The sequence below is a fragment of the Myotis daubentonii genome, chromosome 17 (genome assembly GCF_963259705.1).
Source record: "Myotis daubentonii chromosome 17, mMyoDau2.1, whole genome shotgun sequence".
In the NCBI taxonomy this organism is placed as follows: Eukaryota; Metazoa; Chordata; class Mammalia; order Chiroptera; family Vespertilionidae; genus Myotis; species Myotis daubentonii.
Genome location: NC_081856.1, coordinates 36844991 through 36868236, shown reverse-complemented (window position 1 = coordinate 36868236; position 23246 = coordinate 36844991). Strand labels below are relative to the sequence as shown.

General features: G+C 40.8%; 1 long non-coding RNA gene across 2 annotated transcripts in view; it reads left to right on the top strand.

The window, feature by feature from the left end:
• The window catches only part of LOC132219980 (uncharacterized), a 295739-nt gene that overhangs the window by 163910 nt on the left and 108583 nt on the right, over window positions 1–23246 (top strand). For both annotated transcript variants that reach the window (XR_009449653.1, XR_009449652.1), the window contains one exon: window positions 88–187. This is a non-coding gene — a long non-coding RNA (uncharacterized LOC132219980). The remainder of the gene's footprint in view (window positions 1–87; window positions 188–23246) is intronic.

Here is a 23246-nt window from a genome sequence, read left to right as displayed (position 1 = left end):
TTTTGCTATGTGTGCCATCCTTTACACTCACTCTCCTGTCCTAATTTTCCCCACTCTTTTCATCATAGATATTCCGTGTTTCCACAGTGGAAGGGCTGTGAAACTCTACTGGACTGGGAAACTACATTCCTTAAAGACAGCAGAACATAAGAAGGCTGGAGACGTGGTCACCGTGCTCACCTCTAAGGTCTGTTATCTTCTTGTTCCCACTCTGCACTCCAGATTATTGACGGCAATAGCCTGTGGGTGTCCACTCCGTCCAGGGTTCTGCTAGAGTGATTCTTTAACCTAGAGCTTCATTGAGACAACAAGAGGGCCACAGAAATGACTCCTTCACAACATAGGATGAGGACTGTCCGCTTCACGTGGGGTTTAAACTACCTCTATGGATATTGCATTACATATGACAGGCAGGTTCTGCTGTAAGCCTCCACTCCTCCTTTACTATGGGAACTAATTTAGCTTGGCATGGCTCAGAGCATAGTCTAGTAATAGTCTGGGTTTTGCTTTCTTTTCTTTATACAGGCTCTACTGATTTTCTTTTCTTGTTTGTGTTTGTTGTGATTTTTATTTTTTACATTATTAGCTGAAATCTCTTCTTATTTTGTAAGCATACTTAAGGTTTCCTTTTTTTGACTGAGTTGCCTAAAGGGAAAGTACTTCCTTCAGTTTTTCTGAAGATGACCTACCCCCAGTCACCCCTTGCCCTGGAGAATCTGTCCTGAGTGCCAGGCTCTGTGCTTCTGTTTCTCTGAGGTTCTCCCTTTCTCACCCTGGCAGTCTGCCTTACATCGTGCTTTCCATGTACTCAGTGGTTACCACGTATGACCTCTCGCTTTCACAGTAATCTTGAAAATTGGTGTTATCTCCATTTGACAAATATAAAAAAAAATTCAGTGCATTTTCTAAGGTCACACATTGGGATATACATTTATATTGATCTGACCTTAAAATGCAGAATGACTGAAAAGATGTTTGATCCATTTCCCATGTAGCAAGAAAAACAGCTATAAGAATGTGAGGAAATACTAATGATCGTAAGGAATGGGGCTCTGTGTCAGACCATTTGGGCTCAAACCCCGGTGCCACCTTTGTTATCTAATTAACTTTGAATACGTTACTTAAAGTTTTTGAGACATAGTTTCATCTTTAGAATGGACATAACTATAATAGCTAACTTTCTGGGGTATTGGGAGGACTAAACGTGAAATCACTGTTGAGGGCAGTGGCTGGTGTGGGAGGAGTTCAATCCATGCTATTTTATTGTTGCTATTACTGTTTCCTAACTTAAAGGTAGCTCACTACACAGAACCATTGGCATCATGACATTTACTCTGAATCACCAGTGGAAGGCTATCCTGACTTCAGGAGTTCAGAGGGTGCAGTGCTTGCCCACATCATGCCCACTGTCACATGGGGCCATGCCTATGTTGGAGAGAAAGGACTTGTTTTTCAAGTTAGTGCTTTTCAAGCTCTGGTAATATTACCACTTTCTCTCTGTCCTGACTCTATTCTTAAATATGAAGTGGAATATTTACCAATTACCACACAATGCACGAAGCAGCCTTGTTCTATAAAACCCTTATTCCTGGAAAACAACCTTGGCTTGGCTTTTTGATTCTAAATGTGAGGATTAGAGTCCAAAACTGACTCCCTGGAAAGGCTGACCAGGCAGCAGTTAACAAATCACCCTCCAGCAGGAAGAATTCCCGGACAAGCTGGGCAGGATCAGGGCTCTCACTTCCCATAAATCTCCCAGCAGCCATTGCCCTTCTTTCTGGGAACCACTGCCATTGCTTTCAGATTTCCCTCCCTCCTTCTCTCCCTCCCTCCTTCACTGCCTCCCTCCTTTTCCTTCTCTCCCTCCCTCTTTTTCTCCCTCCTCCCATCCTCTTTCCTTCCTTTCTTTCCTTCAATTAGGGAATTAAAGCAGACAGAAAAATCAAATAAAAAACTAACCCTTTGGTAGGCCCTGTGTCTTTAATACTATGGTGCTGTGTATATATAGATGTGGAAAGTTGGACTTCAGGGGCAGGGACTGTGTCTAGTCCTGCTCTGGGTGATACCCTAACACTGAGAATGTCACACTCTGCCAGGGCCACAGTGTCACTGAAGAGGGTCATGCTCTCAAAACAAACAGACACACCTTCGTGGTTCATCTCACTCAGTGCTCTATGGCACTGGCCATAGTGCCATCATATACTTAGAGAAAAATTATATTGAAATACTAATCATAAACATAATTTAAAAATTGAGTCTTCCATTTTGTTTGTTAAGGATGACCTCTGTGAGAGGAAAGGGAGGAGGCCTGGGTGCCTTGACCAGTACTCTGCTCTCTGCTTGACTGCACAGCGTCTAGTAAATTCACTGTGGTCTTAACCACTTAAAATATTGAGGTTGGTCCTAAACTGTCCTCTTCTCAATTGAGTATTTCCTGGTGTTTGTCTACCCTGGAACATTGCTCACCTTGTGGGTGAGTCAGCCTTTCCCAGTTCTCTCCTTAGCTCATTAACTGAGCTGTCCCTCCGCCAGTGGTTTCCAAACCCAGGTCTGTGACAAAAGTTCACGGGTATGAGGTAAAAGGTGAAAAATAAGGGTCGCGTAGGGACTTTTTCTTAGGGCTCAATTTATTTACTTGAAATGAAGGCCATTTACTCTGAGATTATGTAATTCCTATATTTTTGTGACAAAGAGGTCTTTCTTTTATGAAAAGTTCTGTAAAGAGAAAAATCAAGGAACCATGGGCTTGGACTTTGGGAAATGTGAAATAGAGAGACTGCTATAAGCTATGCATGGTGTGTACGTGTGAGTGTGTGTGCTTGTGAGTGTATATTTTTGACCAGGCACCCACCTCAAGCAACCATAGGACTAGAGCCAGTGGTCGGCAAACTGGGCTCGCGAGCCACATGCGGCTCTTTGGCCCTTTGAGTGTGGCTCTTCCACAAAATATCAACTTCTGCACATGGGCCACGAAGTTTCGATCGCACTGTACATATGCACCCGCACGTGGTATTTTGTGGAAGAGCCGCACTCAAAGGGCCAAAGAGCCGCATGTGGCTCGCGAGCCCAGTTTGCCGACCACTGGACTAGACAGTCCTTAAAGGAGGCTTTTAATGGGCCCTCAGCTGGGAGTATTAGCAACAATCAGATAGTTGCTAAAAAAAGCAGGGGCATTCCTGAGACAGAAGGGGCAGCTATTCTATCCTTACAAACAAACCTTTAATCATCACATTGCCCTTTTGGGGTGCATGTTCTTCCTCTGAGCTGTATTTGGTGTCATTTTTAAACCTGATTTCACCTAAATAAAATCATTCCCTTAGGATAGCCTTAGGACAGTCCTCCTTTAAGGACTGTCTAGTCCAGTGGTCGGCAACTTCAAACAGGAAATGAATGAAAAGAAGTAATGCTGTAACAATGTCCTTAATAATAATGCTATTTTAAATGACCACCATGGTTCAAGTTTTCTAGAACACAGAATGCATGGCAAGTCTTGATTGATGATGCTTTATTGGGAAATGCAATCTCAGGATAGCAAAAACGAGAGAAAAAAAGAAGTACCTTCACATAGTGCATTTAATAAGCTCAACAGAAATAAAGCAAGTTATTGATCTAATGAAAAATTGAGAAGCTGCTCTTAAATGCCATTTCTGGATGGCCTTAGTGTTTACATGATAAATAACTGACTGCATGTGCTCAGGAGGGTGCACGGCTGGCTTGGGTTTATGTAGTTGAGAAGCAGCAGAGCAGGATTCAAAATCAGGCTTAACTCCTGAGCTGATGGGCTTCCACATTCCTGCAGATTGGCAGCACAGGGCTTTTAGAGGAATATCTGGCACAGGATTATTAATCTGGGGTTGGAGGAAGAGAAAATAGATGCCTGGGAGAGCCTGGTAGTCAGTCTAAAAACAGTCTAGCAAATCAAATCCAATAATGCATAAAAAGAATTATATACTCTGACCAAGTGGGGTTTATTCCACAAATGCAAGGCTGGTTCAACACTTGAAAAATCAATTCATGTAATCCATTGTCTCAATAGGCTAAAGAGAAAAATCAAATGATCATAATAGGTACAGAAAAAGCATTTGCAAAAATCTAATACACATTTGTGATTAAAAAAAAACTCTTAGAAAAATATAAATAGAAGGCGAACTTCCTCAACTTGAGAAAGAACATAAAAAAAAAAACTTGATAAAAACCTACGGCAAACATCATATTTAATGGCAGCAAACTAGAAGATGTCCCTCTAAGATTAGGAAGGAAGCAAGGATGACCCCACTCACTGCTTCTTTAACATTGTACTGGAAGTCCCAGCTAAGGCATTAAGATAAAAAATGAAATGAAATGTATAAAGATTGGAAAAGAAGAAATAAAACTTGTTGCTTGCAGGTGACTTGATTGTCCAGGTAGAAAATTCAAAAGAACTAACAAAGAAACTTCTGGAATTAATGAGTAACTATAGCAAGATTGTAGGATACAAAGTTAATATACAAAAGTCAGTCGCTTTGACCTGAGCCAGCAATGGACACATGGAATTTGAAATTAAAAACAAAATACCATTTACATTAGTGGCTGGCCCATCCTTCAAATAAAATGCAAAAAAAAAAAAATAACCAAAAATGGATCATAGACCTAAATGTAAAATGCAAAATTGTAAAATGCAAAACTGTAAAATTCCTAGAAAATAATGTTAATAGAAGAAAATCTGGATGATCTTGGGTTTGATCATGACTTTTTTGATGTGACACCAAAGACATGATTCGTCAAAGATCTAGTTAAGTTCAATTTTTCTGTTCACCTAAAACTGCTCTAAAAATTAAAGTCTGTTTTTATGTGTCTGCAACAAGCAGAATCCGAAGTAACCGCTTGAGCTAAAGCTGACCCATAAAGTCTGTTTTTAAAACAACGTAATAGGCAGTGTGTTGGTGGGAATGAGATTTAAAAAAAAAAAAAAGTGTAGCAGACATTTAGAAAGAGCACTGGACAGGGAGCACGGAGAACCACTTCTAAACCGTGCTCTGCAGCTAATCAGCCGCCTTGGGAAACAGCAACCCCCGGGCTCCACTTGCTCCTAGAAACACAGAAAGCAGGAGGAATAGCTAGTGTCTCCCGTCCCTCGGCGCCTCCTGCTGGCTCAGTTTGGGACTAAGCACGCGAGGCTACTCTTCCGGAGTCACATAGGTGGGGACATTTCGGAGGAGCTAGACAGGTCCTCTTGCCCCAAATTATCGCTTTCTCTACCTGATGTTATTAGATGTTCACTTTTCTGTGCTATAAAGTCCATCTCCTGGCACATACCAAAATACGGGATTAATCCTAGCCCCGACCCTGCTCCCTGGCATGCTTATTCTTCGGAACTATTAGATCTTTAAGCATAAGGATAATTAGCATGTATTTTGTCAGGGTAGGGAAGTCACAGAAAAATCTGGTATATGTATATATATATCAGGTGTTTAATATAGTATTTGTTGAGTAAGTGGGTGGGTGAAACAATAATTGTAAAGAAGAGGACTTCAGGGGTGAGTAGAGCTGCAGGTGCACAGAGCTCTGTTAAATTCATGGAAGGAGGGATGAACCCTAGAAAAGGGTATGAGAGAAGCTCCAAAGACAGATTTGCCTTATTCACACCTATGCCTGAGACCCACCCTGGGAACCCATTTCATCACCATTCTTGATCAGCATTCATTTATTAAGCAACTACCATGTCCCAGCAGCTACTCAGCATCAGGGATTTAATGGTGAATGAACAAGAGGGACTGATCTCTTCCTCACGGAGCTATTTGACTAAATGCACGCACAGCTAAGTAGATACCAGGCTTCCACTCACTTTCCTATTCCTGGCATGCTTATGTACTCACACCTTTTCAAGAAAGAGTTTGTGTCCCTTTTATCCACCTTCCCAACTGTTCCTGCTTTGAAGACCAGCTCAAGTAAAAACTTTTTCTTGGTTTCCCTACTGTGAATAAATGCTGCCCCCTTCTGGATTATCGACAGAAATATCAAAGACTGACTTCTAACAGTGAAAAGTTTTTTTTGAAGTTAGGGTTAGAAAGGACTTTACTTAAATCCAGTGGGGAGTTAGATGCTTGGGAAGGTCAACTTGCCTTTGTGTATCTCATGAGAGAAGAGAGTAACAGCATGGAATGAGAAAGGGGACTGAAGTCTGTGCTTTCTGACTCATTTCATGGTCCCGCCTTTCAAGATCACTAGACTTGGGACATGGTCATATATGTTTTTGTTGCTCCTGCATATGTATTTACTTATACATTTCCCCTTCATTTTCCATCACATTAAGCCCATGTTGCCATCTCTTGCCTGTTCTTCTTGAGGACTCCAAGCATGTTAAGAGCTTTCTCAACCAGTCTCTCTATATAATTGTGTCTCGTGAATTTTTTTTTCTGTCTGATTGTCTGATATTCTCCATAGATCTCTGGATAAGGGAATTTAAAGACCACTTCTTATGTATGAATTTAGGCCTATAGGATAGGAACAAACCTCATGCTGTTTTCTCTTTCATTCAGCAACCAGGTATTCCCTACCTATTACATGTTGTGAATACAAAAAAAACCCTAAAAAAGTCAAACTCTCTTTTTTTATAAGTTATAATTATTGGGGAAGACAGAAAAGTAACCACATAATCAGAGGCCACAGTGTGATGAGGGCGCTGATAGGGGAATTCTCAGAGCAGGGAAGGAGGCATCTAACTCACCCTGAAGGAGGGAGGAGGCTGCCTAGAGGAAGTGGTGCCTTGCCTTCCAGTTTCTTGAGGTTACATGTGAAATAAAGACTTACAAATGCCAACTGCAAGCAAACTTTCATAGACATTTCTCTGCAACTCTTTGCCCCTTGAGAGGCCTTGGAGATTTGTTAATCTCAAAGTAAAAAATATCTGCTCAGTGATCAGTGAGATTCAAAGATAAAACATCCTATCTAATAAAAGAGAAACATGGTAATTGGCGTATGACCGCTACCCTTCCCATTGGCTAATCAGGGCAATATGCAAATTAACTGCCAGCCAAGATGGCGGCCGGCAGCCAGGCAGCTTGAAACTAACATGAGGCTTGCTTGCTTCAGTGACGGAGGACTCCAACGTTCCCTGCCTGCGCTGCAGGCCTCTGAGCTGCAACTCTAAGCAACTATGTAACAAATATAGAAGCTAAACAAAATTCCAGAAACCTGCTTTAGTCCGCCGGGCTTCAACCAGCAGGACCGCAACATTGTAAGCAAAGGCCAGAAACCTACTTTCATTAGCGGAGGCCTAAGAGCTGGAGCCAAGCCTCAGAGCTAAAGCTGGCCCAGAATTAAAAAAGAAAAAAAGGAGCGGTTGGGAGCTTCAGTCACCCCCAGCCTGAAAATAGCCCTCAGCCCCTCACCCAGACTGGCCAGGCACCCCAGTGGGGACCCCCACCCTGAAGGGTGTGTGACCAGCTGCAAACAGCCATCATCCCCTCACCCAGGCTGGCCAAGCACCCCAGTTGGGACCCCCACCCTGATCCAGGACACCCTTCAGGGCAAACCAGCCGGCATCCACCCATGCACCAGGCCTCTACCCTATATAGTAAAAGGGTAATATGCCTCCCAGCACCAGGATCAGCGGAGCCGCGAGGCCTCCTGGCACCGGAATCAGCGTGACAGGGGGCAGCGCCCAAACCCCCTGATCACCCTGCAGCTCTGTGTGTAACAGGGGGCGGGGCCACAACCTCCCTATCCACCCTGCTCTGTTCGTGACAGGGGAAGGCGCCCCAACCCCCTGATCAGCCCTGCTCTGTGCCTGATAGAGGGGAGCTCCCCAACCCCCTGATTGCCCTGCGGCTCTGTGTGTGACAGGGTGCGGCGCCCCAACCCCCGCTCCCCCCACGGGCACTGCTCTGTGTGTGACGGGGTAGAGCCATAACCTCCCCATCTGCCCTGCCCTGAGTGTGAGAGTGGCGGCGCCCCAACCCCCTGATCAGCCCTGCTCTGTGGGTGATAGAGGGCGGTGCCCCAACCCCTGATGGGCCCTGGTCTGCAGGTGGCTATAGGAGAGGGCTGTGCTGACAGCTGAGGGCAGCAGGTGCTGAGAACCATCACTGACCCATTAGGACACCAGAGGTTCCTGCGGTGCCCAGGCTCTCATCTCCCTTTGGTATTCCTTCACTTCTCAACCTCTGCCATTCCTCCTAGAAGAATTATCTCAACATGTATCTATTTCAAAATATTTCCAGTAAATAGGTTTTACATTTTATGGTTCATTTAATGTAGCAAAATTCAAATTACTAAGGTAAAATAATCAATTTTCGCCCCTTAGGACAAAGCCAAAGGTGATACTAATTTTACACCTACACATACTCCCAACACACAGGTGCATGCATACATACACACACACACACACACACACACACACACACACACTCAAATATACCAAGCATGCTCCCACCTTTGGGTCTGTGAACTTACAGTGTTTTTGGCTGGAATGCTCTTCTCTGCATATCCACATGAGTAGCCCCTCCCCACTTAAGTCTTTGTGGTTTGGTTTAATGACACTGATGTGCAATACATATTTATTGAATTGAACTGAACACTAAAGGTGGTGGGAATCATTGACCCATAAGGTTAATTTAAACGTAATATATTTTTGCAAATTACTTGAAAAGGTCTCTACAATTATGCCTTCTATTATTCACATGTAGCTTTAAATGAGTTATCAGTATTTTTTCCAAATATTTATGCAGACAAGTCAACTCCTCCACTTGCTTTTAACTTCTAGAGTTATAGTGTGCGTGTGGGAGCATGTGCACTCACATGCACACATATATGTAAGAATATCTGAAATTATTGGGAGCACCCAAGGCACTAGGATAGAAGTGTAAGATGAACTAAATAAACAGACTAATAGATGAATGGAGGGCAACCTTAATCGAGAGGCCTTGGGCAGTTACTCCTCTTATAGCCTTGAACTACTGCTTTCTCCTGAACCTCTTTAATTAGCTCCTGATTCCAACTCTTTCCGAAGAGATCCTCAGAATTTCTTGGATTGGCCAAACTATGGGGGAAATCTGTTTTAAAAAGGCCAGCACATGAAAATTTTAGCTTTGGGTTTAAAGTTTGCATAGGCAATCGCTCAAGTGTTTAATAGACCATAATATTGTTGCAAAGCCTGTAGCTACATCTAGGACATCTACATTTTAGGATAACTGCTCTTTTAATTTTTTTCTTAACAATATAGCTTTAGAATTATGAATCTAAATACATTACCTGGGTCTCATCTCAGATTTACCACTTACTAGGAGTGTGACTTTAGGTAAGTTACATAACTTCTCTAGGTCTCGGGTTTTTATATGTTAAAAAAATAAAAATAAGTTACAATGCTTAATCATGATCGAAGAGCTGGAGGGACTTTGAGACAATGTCAGGACGAAAGCAAGGCCCAAATGCTCTGGCTCCTGATGCTCAGATGCTCTGCAGGATCCCAGCCCAGCACAGGCAACAGGTTCCCATCCCCCTTTTAGAAGAGGAGACAGAGCGGCCGGAGTCTCACTCCAGCCTCCCTCACAGTGGGAAATCTTTCTAGGCTGCTTCAGAACACTCAGCCCTGCCAACCTGGAGAATGCACTAGGAGTGATTGATATGTTACAGCCTGATGATGCTGGTGGGCGGGAGGACGGGATCAGGAGAGAGCTTGGCAGAGCTAGCTGGTCACCACCAGAAGATGTAACAGGATTACTTTCTTGAGTTATTGAGAATTAAAGAGATGACATTGTAAAGTGCCTGGCACAATGCCTGGCATGACAAAAACGTAGTAAATGTTAGCTATAATTATTACTAGAATAGAAAGTGTTTAGTATGCCCTTACGTATTTCTCCTGCAACGCCTCTTTGCTTTGCCCTTCTACCCAGAAGGGTTACTTAAAAACCCTATTGAAACTGCTTCCTTTGTAGATCCCTGCAGGAGGCTGGTAGAGACCTTGATGCTGGTATCATTAGACTGCCAGATTCTGACCTTAACCTGTGATGAGAGCCCGAGCTTGTGGTGAACTGTGCCAGCATCTTCATGTGTTGGTTAAAACCAGACCTAATCTTGCCATCACTTGCTGCCACTGTCTGCCATATGGAACTGCATGGCATTTTATACCCATTTTAGAAATGAGAAATTGAGGTGGAGAGGTTGAACAATTCCTGCAAAGTTGAACAGTTACTGAGTGGCCAATTGGAGATTCCATTCCTTTTGCTCTAAAGTCCTCCACTCTCTGTGAATTAAAAGGCTGTTCCTTAGAGAGCCCAAAGAGGATTTTACTCTCAGTGCCAAGAAAACTATTACCCCTACTCCAAAACTCTCTCCCTCGTTTCTCCTTATCGTAACCTTACTTATTTTCCTGGTGTTAGCAAAATGCTATGTTCTCCACATCTCTAATCATGCTGCAAAGTAATTGTCTTGCAAGATTGTTTAGCATCTAACTGTGTAAATGCAACATACTAGGGGCATGTGTTATTATATGTCTAATACTGTCCTTGACACCAATGAAAAAGGAAAAAAATATTCAAAGCAATCAAGATTTTTTTTCCAGAAAATAATCTTCTCCAAAGTTACCCATGGTCACTACTCCTTTGATTTACAGAAATAGACTGACAAAAGGAAGAAAAAAATCTAGGCATTTATTTAGTCTCTGTTTTGTGATGAGGAGATCAACTCTTTTAAGTTATATTACTGAGGTAAGTAGAATCACAAGAGAAAGGCACCAAATCCATAATTGTGCAGGATTGGGGCTAGTGCATGGTCCAGGAAGTTAAGTGGTTAGATGTAGGCAAGCACACACACTCACTAGTGAAATGGATCCCACACCAGAAAGACATGGATTGCAAACAAGAGCTCCACATATGAACTACATGCAAAATTTTAAGAAAAACCCTACTTATTTGCTCAGAGAAGCTGCAATCTCTTTAGTCATGTCAATGTTTATCCTATCAAGTTTTTCTATTCTATCAAGCAACTGCATTTTGACTCATATGGATCAATGTTAAGACAGTTATAAACTGATCAGGTTTGCCAGTTAGTCAATCAGACCTAGTTAATTTCTATTTTGTACCAAAGAACACAATCTTCCTGATTTTCTAGGCAAAGACTAGTAATACTACCTTAGAAAAAGTTCTCTCCTAGGGAGAGACCATGAAGTCATTGAGAAGAAGAGAGCATAAAATCTAAGTTTCCATGGTCTTCCCAAAAGTGTGTGAGAAGGGAACCAGGACGACCTGTGACTCTGTATAACTTCTCCTGCTGGGTAGCCTATCAACTTAGGCTCTGGAATTACCAATCTTGGCCCAACTTTTTGAAATAACAAAAAAGCATGTGTTTGGAGCCAAAACTACTTGGGTTTTCATTGTGATTTTTTTCATTTACTAGCTACATGACTTTGGACACAACCTTTCTAAGCTTCAGTATCTTCATAGTTAAAATGTGGAACAATATCCACTTCAAAAGAATACCCTGAATTTTAATATATTTAATGTTTACTCATATTTATTTAATACTTATCTATATTTACTATTTATCTGATATTTATCTATGTATTATACAACATCCAGGAGAAACTGTAAATAAGATAGGTGAGGTCCCAGAACTCACGTAGCTTCTTGGAGAAATAATTATATGTTGAGCTAACTATTAATTCTGTATTGCATTGAAGGGGTTCATTTGCCTGTGTGCATCAAAGCCCAACATAACATAAATAGGAGTTTGCAGTCAAGAAAGTAAGGATTTACAGCTTTTCTGTAAGTTTGTGATCATTTCAAATATTTAAAAGACCATTGAAAAAAACACACACAAATGCAATCCAGGTCATGTCCTTCCTTTTCTTAGAAATCATTTCATACCTCTCGTTGCCCCCAGAATACAGTCACTCTATAATCCGACTGTTGACCATAGGCCAGGACTTCTTTCAGTCCTGAGGATGCACAGGGTCTTTCCTATCACAGAGTCTTAATCCTTGCTGTTCCCTTTTCCAGAGACATGTTGCCTCTGCTCATGGCAAAGCTGCAGGTTCTTGGCTTAAATGCACTTCTCTAATCTAGGTATGGTCCTCGACAGCCTGCTCACCTGGGCTCTTTATTCATACTTTGCAGGACTTTCTGTGATTGTAATTGTACCATGCAGAAACCTTATTTCTCTAATCTGGGTTTTTATTTTGATTTCTTCCTATACTTCCCTGATCCACAGGCACCTACTGATCTGCTTTCTGTTACCATTATTTTGCATTTCCTAGAATTTTATACAAATAGAAGCATATAATATGTACTATTTTTATCTTTCTTTCACTCAGCATACTTATTTAACAATTCTTCAATGTATGGAATGTAATAATTTATAACTAATGATCATGCTATTGTGGTGAATCTAAGAAACCTTTGCCTAATCAAGGGTCAATTATGTTCTCTTCTATGTATTAACCTAGATGTTTTTATAGTTTTAGATTTTACATTCAGGCAATGATCAATTTTGAGTTGTGGTGAGCCTTAGGATTATATAAGGCCCACCTAAATAATCCATGGTAGTCTCCATCACAAGATCCTTAATTTCATTGCATCTAAAGTCTCCCTTTTGCTTTGTAAGGTAAAGTGTTCACAGGTTCTAGGGATTAGGACATAGACATCTTATTCTGCCTGGGGATGAGGAGAAAGACTGAGTACTGAAGAAAGTTTGAACACCAAAAGCTCACCCAGTTTGTAGTGGAAAGAGCGTGGGTTTAGGAGTAACTGAGATTTGAATTCGAATCCCCAATTTTTCCACTAGTCACTGTACAACATTGGACAAGTTAATTTATTCTCTCCATTTAGGTTTCTCATTTAATAATAGATAGTTATGCTTATCTGATAGGGTTATTTTAATGACTAAAGAGATAATGTAGGTTAAATGCCAAGAGAGAAACTGGTAGATAAAATATATGATAATTTACATTTTTCCCAGGAAACTTTGCTACATTTTTTTCTGGACGACGGACATGCTTTCTTTATTCCTGATGTTTATGTTATTGGTTTATGTGCACTGAAATCTTTAATCTTTATATTAATACCATGGCTAAGAATACATTAGTTAGAGAGTTAGGAATTGTAGTGCCCTAGGTCTAAATCTTTATATCAGTATGTGCTGCTGTGTGAGACCAGGTTATTTGTTTATGCCTCAGTGTTCTTATCTCCGGAGTGAGGAGAGTAATAGAACCTACCTACTTCCAGATGTTGTGTGAGGATAATGGAAGTTCATATAAAGTGTTGATCACAGGCCTGAACGCATAGGCATCCCTGTCCTGTGTTGGGTAGGCTGTCGGATGCAGTAATTCATTTGGCCCTTAGAGGGAGCTCCATGTGAGTGAGAATCCTGTGAAGTAGTTATGTGGTGCTTGTTTCCTTGGATTCTGTTTTTAGCAAAACTGATTAAGGAGTGCTTTAAATGGCACAGATTCACAGCCATTTGACATTATATATGCATCTTTAAAAATTGAAGCAGAACATTAATTTAGTTTCATTCTGGGTTAACAAAAATTTGAATTATTTTATAAAATGCTCTTAATGTCTTTGGCAAGATGAGAAACTTTAAATAATCTTAATACCAGAGTGTCTTTTGGTGGCTGACCAAGACTGTAAATCTCGTAATTTGCAAAATATATTTTTGGCATGTATATTTAGATTACACTAAAATAGCCAAGGCAGCAATCATTTTGAATCTTTTCAAACCATAACCTTTCAAAGAAATTAATTCTTCCTGTGACAAGGATTGCTGAGGCAATAAACTATAAATGGTCTCACGGAAGCAAATTCAACTAGAAGAGAGTTACAATGTTCCAAATAACGCAGAGCAGCCATAAACTCATTTTTGGCTTTGAAAAATGAAAATATAAAACACTAGAGATGTCACATTCAACACTAAAACCAGAATGCAATATTAATAAGTTTAAAAGAAGATACACATGGCAAGAAATAAGATAATGCAGTTTAAAAACATTTCTCCTAAGGAAGTATTCAATTCCATTTTTAAAGCAACTATCTCTGAGGTATTTTTTTAAAGCAAAGGAAGGAAATAATTTCCTCTCTTAGACACCACGAAACTTTATTTCACTGTGAACGTACATCTGCAGCATGATGAAGCACGGTCCTCAGCCCAAGCCCCACACACGACTTGCTGTTTTATGTAACCACCCAGGCACTTCATTTCTTTAATGTGACTTTTTTCCTTTCAAGCTAGCTCTACCCAGTCTACTAGCATCATGACTCACTTGCCTCCTTTCCACCCCATCCCTCCTTTGCACACATTGCAGCCCACTCCCTTAATCATTAAGCCCTCAAGACAACTGTGTTCTGGTCAGCCTCAAACTGTCTTAAAGAACAAAGCCTCAAGTCTGTTGATCAAGAGAACAGAGTTTTAGTCAAACTAAAGATAACATCTTCTTATTTTTTTTATCCTCACCCGAAGAAGGTAGAGATTGACAACAATACAGTCATAATAGGGGACTTTAACAACACTTTTGAATCTTTCTGACTTCAGCCAAGTTCTTTGCTTTTAAGGGCTCATGTGATTAGATTTACCCAATACGAGATACTAGATTATCTAATACTAGAGGCCCGATGTATGAAATTCATGCAAGAGTAGGCCTTCCTTCCCCCAGCTGCCAGCACCAGCTTCCCTCTGGCACCTGGGACCCAGGCTTCCCTTGAAGAGGTGATCATGGGGCGATGGCTGGGCCCCAACCAATCACATTGCACCTGCCTTGGCTGGCCTGGTGCCAGTGGGTGTCATAGCGTGGTCCCGATGGTCTTCTGGGTGGTCATCCCACTGTTTGGCCTTTCAGTCGATTTGCATATTACACTTTTATTATATAGGATTATTCTATCAACTGTATATTCCCATCTTTCTACCCAGATTTAGAGAGTTGAATAAATTGCTGTCTTGCATCACTGTCAAAAGAAAATGGGCATTTATTATTTTTACTTATTTATTTATTATCAATACTAGATGATTTAGTATAATCTTCCTATAACCTAATCACATCTGCAAAGACCCTTTGCTATGTAATGAATTCACAAAGTCCAGGGGTTAGGGCATGGACATTTTGTGAGGGGGGTTGGGGGGGCGGCATTCTGTCTACCAAAAACCTTCATCCAAAAGATTCAAGACACTTTTCAAAAGATATTCCTATAAAATTATACTTTTTGTTCCTGAGATAAGCAATTACAGATATTACGCCATTTAGAGAATCAAGAAGAGAAGCAAAAAATTAATTATAATTTCCTAAAAATCTTTCTTTTCCCTTTTATTTTCTTGTCCTTTTTGCTTAGGAGATTCACCTCCATTCAGGATCTGTTCTAAATTCTTTGTTTCTACTGATCCATTTGGTTCTGAATTGGACAGTCCAAGTAATGACCTTACTCACTTAGACCGTACATCTAATATTGTATCTGTGTAACCTACTTCCTGAAGATATTGTCTTAACAGCTGTCTGCCTTGCTTCCACATTAACTGGCTTCCCTTTTATTTTCATTAATCTCATTCTATTCCATTCAATTCCAGAAACTTTAGTTGGACAGCTTCTATGTGCCGAACACCAATGCTCATTATAATAGACTAGGGGCCCGGTGCACGAAATTCGTGCACTGGGTGTGTGTGGGGGGGGAGTGTCCCTCAGCCCAGCCTGCCCCCTCTCACATACTGGGAGCCCTCAGGCGTTGACCCCCATCACCCTCCAATCGCAGGATCGGCCCCTTGGCCAGGCCTGACGCCTCTGACAGAGGTGTCAGGCTTGGACAGGGGACTCCCATATCCCCCCGATCACTGGCTCTGGCCCCCGCCCAGGCCTGAGGCCTCTGGCCCAGGAATCATGCCTGGGCAGGGGACCCCCATCTCCCTCTGATCGCTTGCTCCACCCCCTGCCCAAGCCTGATGCCTCTGACCCAGGCTTCAGGCCTGGGCAAGGGGACCATCATATCCCCCCAATCCCCGGCTCAGCCCCCCGCCCAGGCCTGATGCCTTGGCCAGAGGAGTTGACCCTCATCACCCTCCGATCACCAATCACCGGATCGGCCCCTTGACCAGGCCTGAGGCCTCTGGCCTAGGTGTCCGGCCCGGGCAGCGGGGACCCGCAGCTGCAGCGGCCCCGCGATCGTGGGCTCCGCTTTAGGCCCAGGCAAGGGACCCCTAGCTCCCGGGACTGCCAGCTTCGACCGTGTCCAGCTCCCATCGCTGGCTCCACCCCTACTTCCTGCTATCACTGGCCAGGGCGGCAAAGGCGCCTGATTCTCCGATCATGGCTGGGGGGCAGGGCAAAGGCGGCCCCAGGGCCGCCTTTGCCCTGCCCCCCAGCTCTTAGCTCCCCCCTGGGTTTCCGATCACTGTCAGTGGCAGGGGGCTTCTTCCTGCTTTCCCTTTCGCCTCCCTGCATTGTGCCTACATATGCAAATTAACTGCCATCTTGTTGGCAGTTAACTGCCAATCTTTGTTGGCAGTTAACTGTCAATCATAGTTGACAGTTAACTGCCAATCATAGTTGGCAGTTAACTGCCAATCATAGTTGGCAGTTAACTGCCAGTCATAGTTGGCAGTTAATTTGCATATAGCCCTGATTAGCCAATGAAAAGGGTATTGTCGTACGCCAATTACCATTTTTCTCTTTTATTAGATAGGATATAAAGATGGAAGATATTTTCTCAGCTCTAAAGGAGCTCTCAGCTGGAAAAACCTCACCAACATAATTTACAGCAACAGGGTGTGGGGAATGAGCATTAGTGGACAAAAGAATTGAATTAGAAACATTAGAGTTACATTATACACCCCAGAACTCCAAGAGACTTGTTGGACCACAGGAATACTTGCAAAGTAACTAGATTTCCTAGGAGCCCCAGCAGTTTCTAGAACACATTTTTCTCCTTCATCTGTATTGTTAACTGCCCGAATAAAAATCTTTTGGGGCATTGCCTTGTGACTAAAGAAGAAAACATTTGAGAATTGGCATGAGCCTGCTAAGTCTTTCTATAACTTTACAAGGTCAAACAGAGGTTTATACTAGTGAAACTCTAGGCCCCGGGACATGATCAATAGAGTGGATTGGGGACTCAAGCAGGCAGGTTGGACTGTGCCTGCGGGTATGTCTACATCCATCTGGGATCCTCTGACCCTTTGGCAATCACTCTTGCTGTGCCTTGTAGAAGACTGCTGAGCACTCACTGGCTGAGCTCTGAAGATTTAAACAGTAACAAGTTGTCATATAGCCCCTGGCACTGTCCTTCACAGACAAAAATAGACTCAGTCTTTATCAATACAATCAAGACACTGGCTTTGTCTGGCAGTTGTCTTGTGTGTTTTTTTGTTTGTTTGTTTTGTTTTGCATTTTTGGATAATGGTATTTCAGAGGAAATGTGGTTTCCCCACCTCAGAAGAAGCTCTTTTTTTTTCCTTATTCATTAAATAATTCATGCATGTGTTCATTTATCCTTTCCTTTCATTGTGTACCTCCAGAATGTAAAACTTTAGCTTTAAATGTAGACAGACTTCCCCACATTTTGAGGGAATGAGAAACTTAGTTTGTCTTAGCAGGTACAGTTAACCATTAATCTGCAGGATAAGAGGAAAGTGGGGAAACCATTAATATTTTTGAGCATCCAGTAAGGCACCGACCAGACCAAACAGACATCAGCTAGAGATCTGGGGCAGTGTCCTGGAGATGCCTGGCTGTGCCTGGCATGGCATTGACTTTTAGTTTTTGGCACATGTGTAGATTCAGAGGGTCCTAGGTGTCAGGGTAGAGAGTACATTACCAATTAGTAGGAAAACATTTAGATATTTCAGCAATTGCTATTGCCATATGGGTCATGAGTGATAAATATAAATTCTGAATGAGAGTATGTTTGTGCATTAACAGTTGAATTGCTGTGGGAAGAAATCTTTTTGATCCATTCACTCCTTTAAAACTGCATCTTAGAGCAGTTCTCAAATTTCCTTCTTCTTTAGAGTCACCTGGTGAACCTAAAATAATATTACTGGTTTTAAAATATTATTTTTAAATATAATATGGGCACATGGTAGAAAATAAACTATCTAGCAGTGGTTCTCAACCTTCCTAATGACGCGACCCTTTAATATAGTTCCTCATGTTGTGGTGACCCCCAACCATAAAATCATTGCTACTTCATAACTGTAATTTTGCTACTGTTATGAATCATAATGTAAATATCTGATATGCAGGATGTATTTTCATTGTTCACGACCCATGGGTTGAGAACTGCTGGTAGAGGGATAGGAAGTGGAAAGTTCCATCTCTTGCCCTACACTTCTACCTGTAGAATCATGCCCCAGGAGAATTCACTTTTGACTGTTTCAATATTAAGTTCTTCCAGAGGTTGCCTCCATAACAGTTTTAAATCAGTGATTTTTAACAACTTTAAATAGCATTCATTTAATTGGGAGGCCTTTAGAAATGCACAGATTACCAGGACACTCCTTGCTAGGGTCTGATTCAGAAGATCTCTGCTGGGCTTGGGAATCTGGACTTTTAAAAGTTCTGTTGTGATCTTTTTGTTCAGCCAGAGTCAGAACTAATATATCAGAGAAAGGAGGGTATGAGTAATAACACAGTCATATGTGATTATAAAGATCATTGCTCCATCAGCATGGCCATGCTTGGTGGAAATTTACAACTTGCAATGTTCTCTTCACTCAGAAAACATTGTACCTTGCTTCCCTCATTCTCTTCTACTTTCACATCATTTTCTTTCCTTCTCTGTTTTATTATAAGCCTCTTTTTTGTGTGTCCTAGAGTTAATCTGTCAACTGTGTATTCCCTTCTTTCTACCCAGATTTCAGGAGTTGAATAAAATGGACAAAATGAAAGGTTATTTGTTTATATTTATATTTTATTTTTAAAATTTATCTTTATTGTTGAAAGTATTACAGATGTCCTCTTTTTTCTCCCCATTGACCCCTCCACCCCAGGCCTTCACCACGCTATTGTCTATGTCCATGGGTTCTGTGTATGTATATTCATATAAATTCTTTGGTTAATCTCTTCCCATCCCCCACCCCCACCTTCTCTCTCATTTAAATTGTAGAGAGCAAAATTCTCAAAAAGATGATCAGAATTTTCTGGGAAAATGTATAATCTCCTGATCAATTAATAGGATACATGTTCTCAATAGTTGGAAACTCAGCATATTGATTTAACATAACAATTTATATTTAGCAAAAATTGCTCATACTCAGGAGCATAAAATCTCTATGCTTATTTCTGCCTGCCAAAGCATTTACTGTGTCTCCAGTTGTTTATAATAAGAGTATGAGAAGGAAAATAGGGGGGGCAACTTTAGGGGCTTACAGCCTAGTTTAGTATCTAGTCAAACAGTAATCTTCCTTCCCCATTCTAACTGAGTTGGGCAGAGCTGCAAAGCCTACCCTGAGGTGCCCACACAAGAAGATATATATATATATCAAAACCTCCCCACATTGGCAGTTCAGGCTTTGGATCAAAGTCCCCTGGACCAGCAGCGCTGCGTAATAAAGGTTTTACTTTCCTGATTCCACTGGGTGCCGGCTGTTGTTCTCTTGGGCCATTTGCCACAACAAGTAGTACTGTATTTTCAAATAAAAATTTCTTCTGTAGGGTACACTAAATCACCGAGAATATTAGATGATAGAGAGCACAGACACACATTCAGACAGAACACACCTCTGTCAGACTCTGCTTGCTAATAATGTTCTGTCCTATGCCAACCCATACTCAACACAGGAGCCAGCCTGACATTCTGATGAATGGGGCGCCCCGGTCAGCTTGGTGTGTCATTCAAAAACTATTCTTAGTTGAGTCATGTCTGAATATTTTCATAATTTTGGAGTGTTGTTTTGTAGAAGATTTTACGTTTAATCGCTTAGCTCCTCCAGGAGAAATCTCTCCTCTCAATTTTTACAATGGGATCTATCCCTGAGAATCTAAACCACACAAAAACAGATGAAAGGAAGTATTAAAAAACAACACTATGTATTGTTTTCTTCCTCAGCCACCTTTTTTGTTTCACAATTTAACAGCTGATTTTCTGATCCCCAGGACCTATGGGCTTGGACTTACATTTGAGCCTCTGTTCCCAGTGACTCCTGTTCCCAGCTCCTAAACGCAGCAGTTCGAAGCCCTACCAATTGTTCCCTTCAAATATCTTAAACAATGAGAAATTGATCATTAAAACTTTTTAAATACCACTTATAATAGTGTTGAAACCATAAAATATTAAGTGAGCAATTTACCAACAGGTACACAATATTGGTTCACTGTAAACAACAAAAAAGTGCTGAGAAAAATATTAAAAGACCTAAGTAAATAGAAATAAATATTATATTTATTGATTGGAAGGCAATGTTCTTAAGATGTCCATTATCCCCCAAGTTTTTTATTTGTGTGTGTAGTCAATATAATCACAAATTATCTAAATTACTCATGGGTTTTTAAAGAATACACACAAACTGATTTTAAAATGTATTTGGGCCTGGCTGGTGTGGCTCAGTGGTTGAGCATCAATTTATGAACCAGGAGGTCACAGTTTCATTCCCAGCAGGGCTCATGCCCAAGTTGGAGGCTTGATCCCCAGTAGGGGCCATACAGGGGGCAGTCGATCAATTATTCTCTCTCATCATTGATGTTTCTATCTCTCTCCTTCTCCCTTCCTCTCTGAAATCAATAAAAAATATACACTGAGTGGCCAGATTATTATGACCACCCCATCAGTACTTCGTTGACACTTCCAAAAATACTGAATATTGAAAACTTCCTAAGCAAATACTCTCAAGGTTTTATTATTATTATTATTGTTATTATTATTATTATTTGCATAACTAATTCACTTCATTGTACTGATGGGGTGGTCATAAAAATATATTTGGAAATGCAAAGTACCTAGAATAGCCAAAAAACTTTTTAAATAAATTTAGAGATACCCAACTTCACTATGTGTTATAAAGCTATAGTAGTAAAGAAAGTGTGGTATTAGTAAAATAATAGACAAATAGATGAAAATATAGAATCTAGAAATAGACTCACATATAGGTGATCAAAAATGTTTAAGAAAGGCATCAAAGCATTTAAATGAGAAAAGAAAATACTTTCACAAATGGTACTTAACAAATGCATATCCAAATAAGAAAAGCACTTCAACTTCTACTTCACTCCACACATAGAAATTATTTGAAATAGATCACAGAGCTGTGGACCACACTGAGTCCAGCTTCAATTAGTCGATCTAGTTGAAGAAGGTGCATGGCATGAGCTAACACATTAACTCCTAAACCCTGGAATGTGCTCCCACTGCAATAAATAAGCCTGATGCCAGTTTATGACTTGACCACTGTGGTCTAAACTACTTAGAACCTAGTCCCAGACATCACCTCCAGCATTCTGAGTACAGGCATCGGGAAGACTCTGCTGCTCCTTTAGGCCTCGGAAGTTTTTTAACTGTGCAGCGCTGGACCCAGAGGCCATGAGGGGAGGAAAGGATCAGCGTGTCGTCGTAAGCCACTCCCAGGCATGGCCAATTAAAATCGCCCTCAGGTGACCCTCCGTGAGCTTTCCCCTGTCACCAGCTGGACTTTGGCATCTCGGGTTGCCCAGGAGCTATGCACAGAGCAGTAGTGCTCCCATCAGCCTAGGTCTTTAAAAGACTGCCCAGAAGGACCCCCACAGCACCCTACTCTACCCCCCACCAGCACACTGGCACCACCAGTACCTTGTTAATATAGGAAAGTCACTTCTATTATGTTTGAACCATTTTATATTTGAGATCCACTGCTTATAGCAGTTTGTTACCTTTAATTACGCAGGGGTTTTTGCCTTCTTTTTTCTTTTTACTTGAAGTTGATTTGTAAGTTATTTTAAAAATTAGTAAGATATTATTCTTAAAATTAACACAATAGATAGCTTATTATCCCTAATGATCCTCCTACATAAATTTGAAGATATGACAACTCTAGTGATAATTAGATATTAGTCTGCATGCCACTCTTAGAATGTTATTTCTTTTTTCCCATTAGTCTCATGTAAGCTATAATTTTCAATTCCAGAGAAATGCAAAACATACACAAGAAGCCTTTAAGGAAAATATAAGCTGATGAGTAAAATAATCTGAGTAGCTATGAAAAGAAATCTTGATGCAGGACAATGTTTTCATTGGATTTCATTTTACAGAAAAAAAAAAGATGTCCCTTTAATAAAATGTTATCAATATACATTGTACACAAAGTACAATGTTTCATAATTAATTCTTTTTTTCTCTTTTAATTCAGAACTAGAGACAGGATAAGAAAAAACACAGAAATAGCCCAATAATCTGCGCAAGGTCTTTTTTCGGGCAGAATAAATAACCTTGAAATTTTCTTCTTTGCACAACTTTTATCAGACCTGATTATAATAAATAGTTTGTTATGCAGGTAGGTCACACTATTGGGCAATGTGAATAGAACTGTTAGTTACTTTTCTAGAACAAATGATAAATCTATCTTAATATCACACTCAATGTAAACAAGGACATAAATTTGTAAATGGCCTCATTGTAGCATAGGCCAATTTTTTTTTTAAAGAATTCAATATGATACTTCATTACAAATGCCCTTTGGTCAGATTATTTCAAAGCTTTCTTACAAAAACAAATGTTTAATTTTATAAAAGTAGAATAGGAACATCAGTAATTTATTAAAAACCCCCTTGACCTTCTGCTTATTTTCTTTCAAGTGTTCACTTTAGAAGGCAGAGTGGTGTAGTAGAAAGTATGCTGACTTGAATGTCAGAAAACTGTGTTCATATCCTGGCTCTGATAATTACCCTATATGCACTTCTGACCACCCTAAGCCTTTTTTCTCAATCTCAAAATGGAAACCTCTGAGGCTATTGATGAGGAACTACTATGCATAAAGTGCCTTTATAAAGTTCCTTTATTTCCTTTGGCTCTAGACTGATTCTTCTTGATTGAATTAACATGATTTCTCAATGACTTGCATAGCAAATCAACTTGGCAGAATTATCATGTGCTGCAGACACAATATCACTCAGAACATTTGTCCTTTGGATCTGGTTCATGCTTTATTTAAAGAGCAAGCATAATTTCTTGATGAAATTAAATGTGCGGAATATAAATATTAAAATATATTCAAATTCATCATTTTATAGCAAAGGCAGTCTGATTTTAAAATTGCCTTCCAGCATTCACAGACACACTAAGTTTAGCCACATTCACCTCTTTGGGACTGGTTGGTACAGGTGTCAC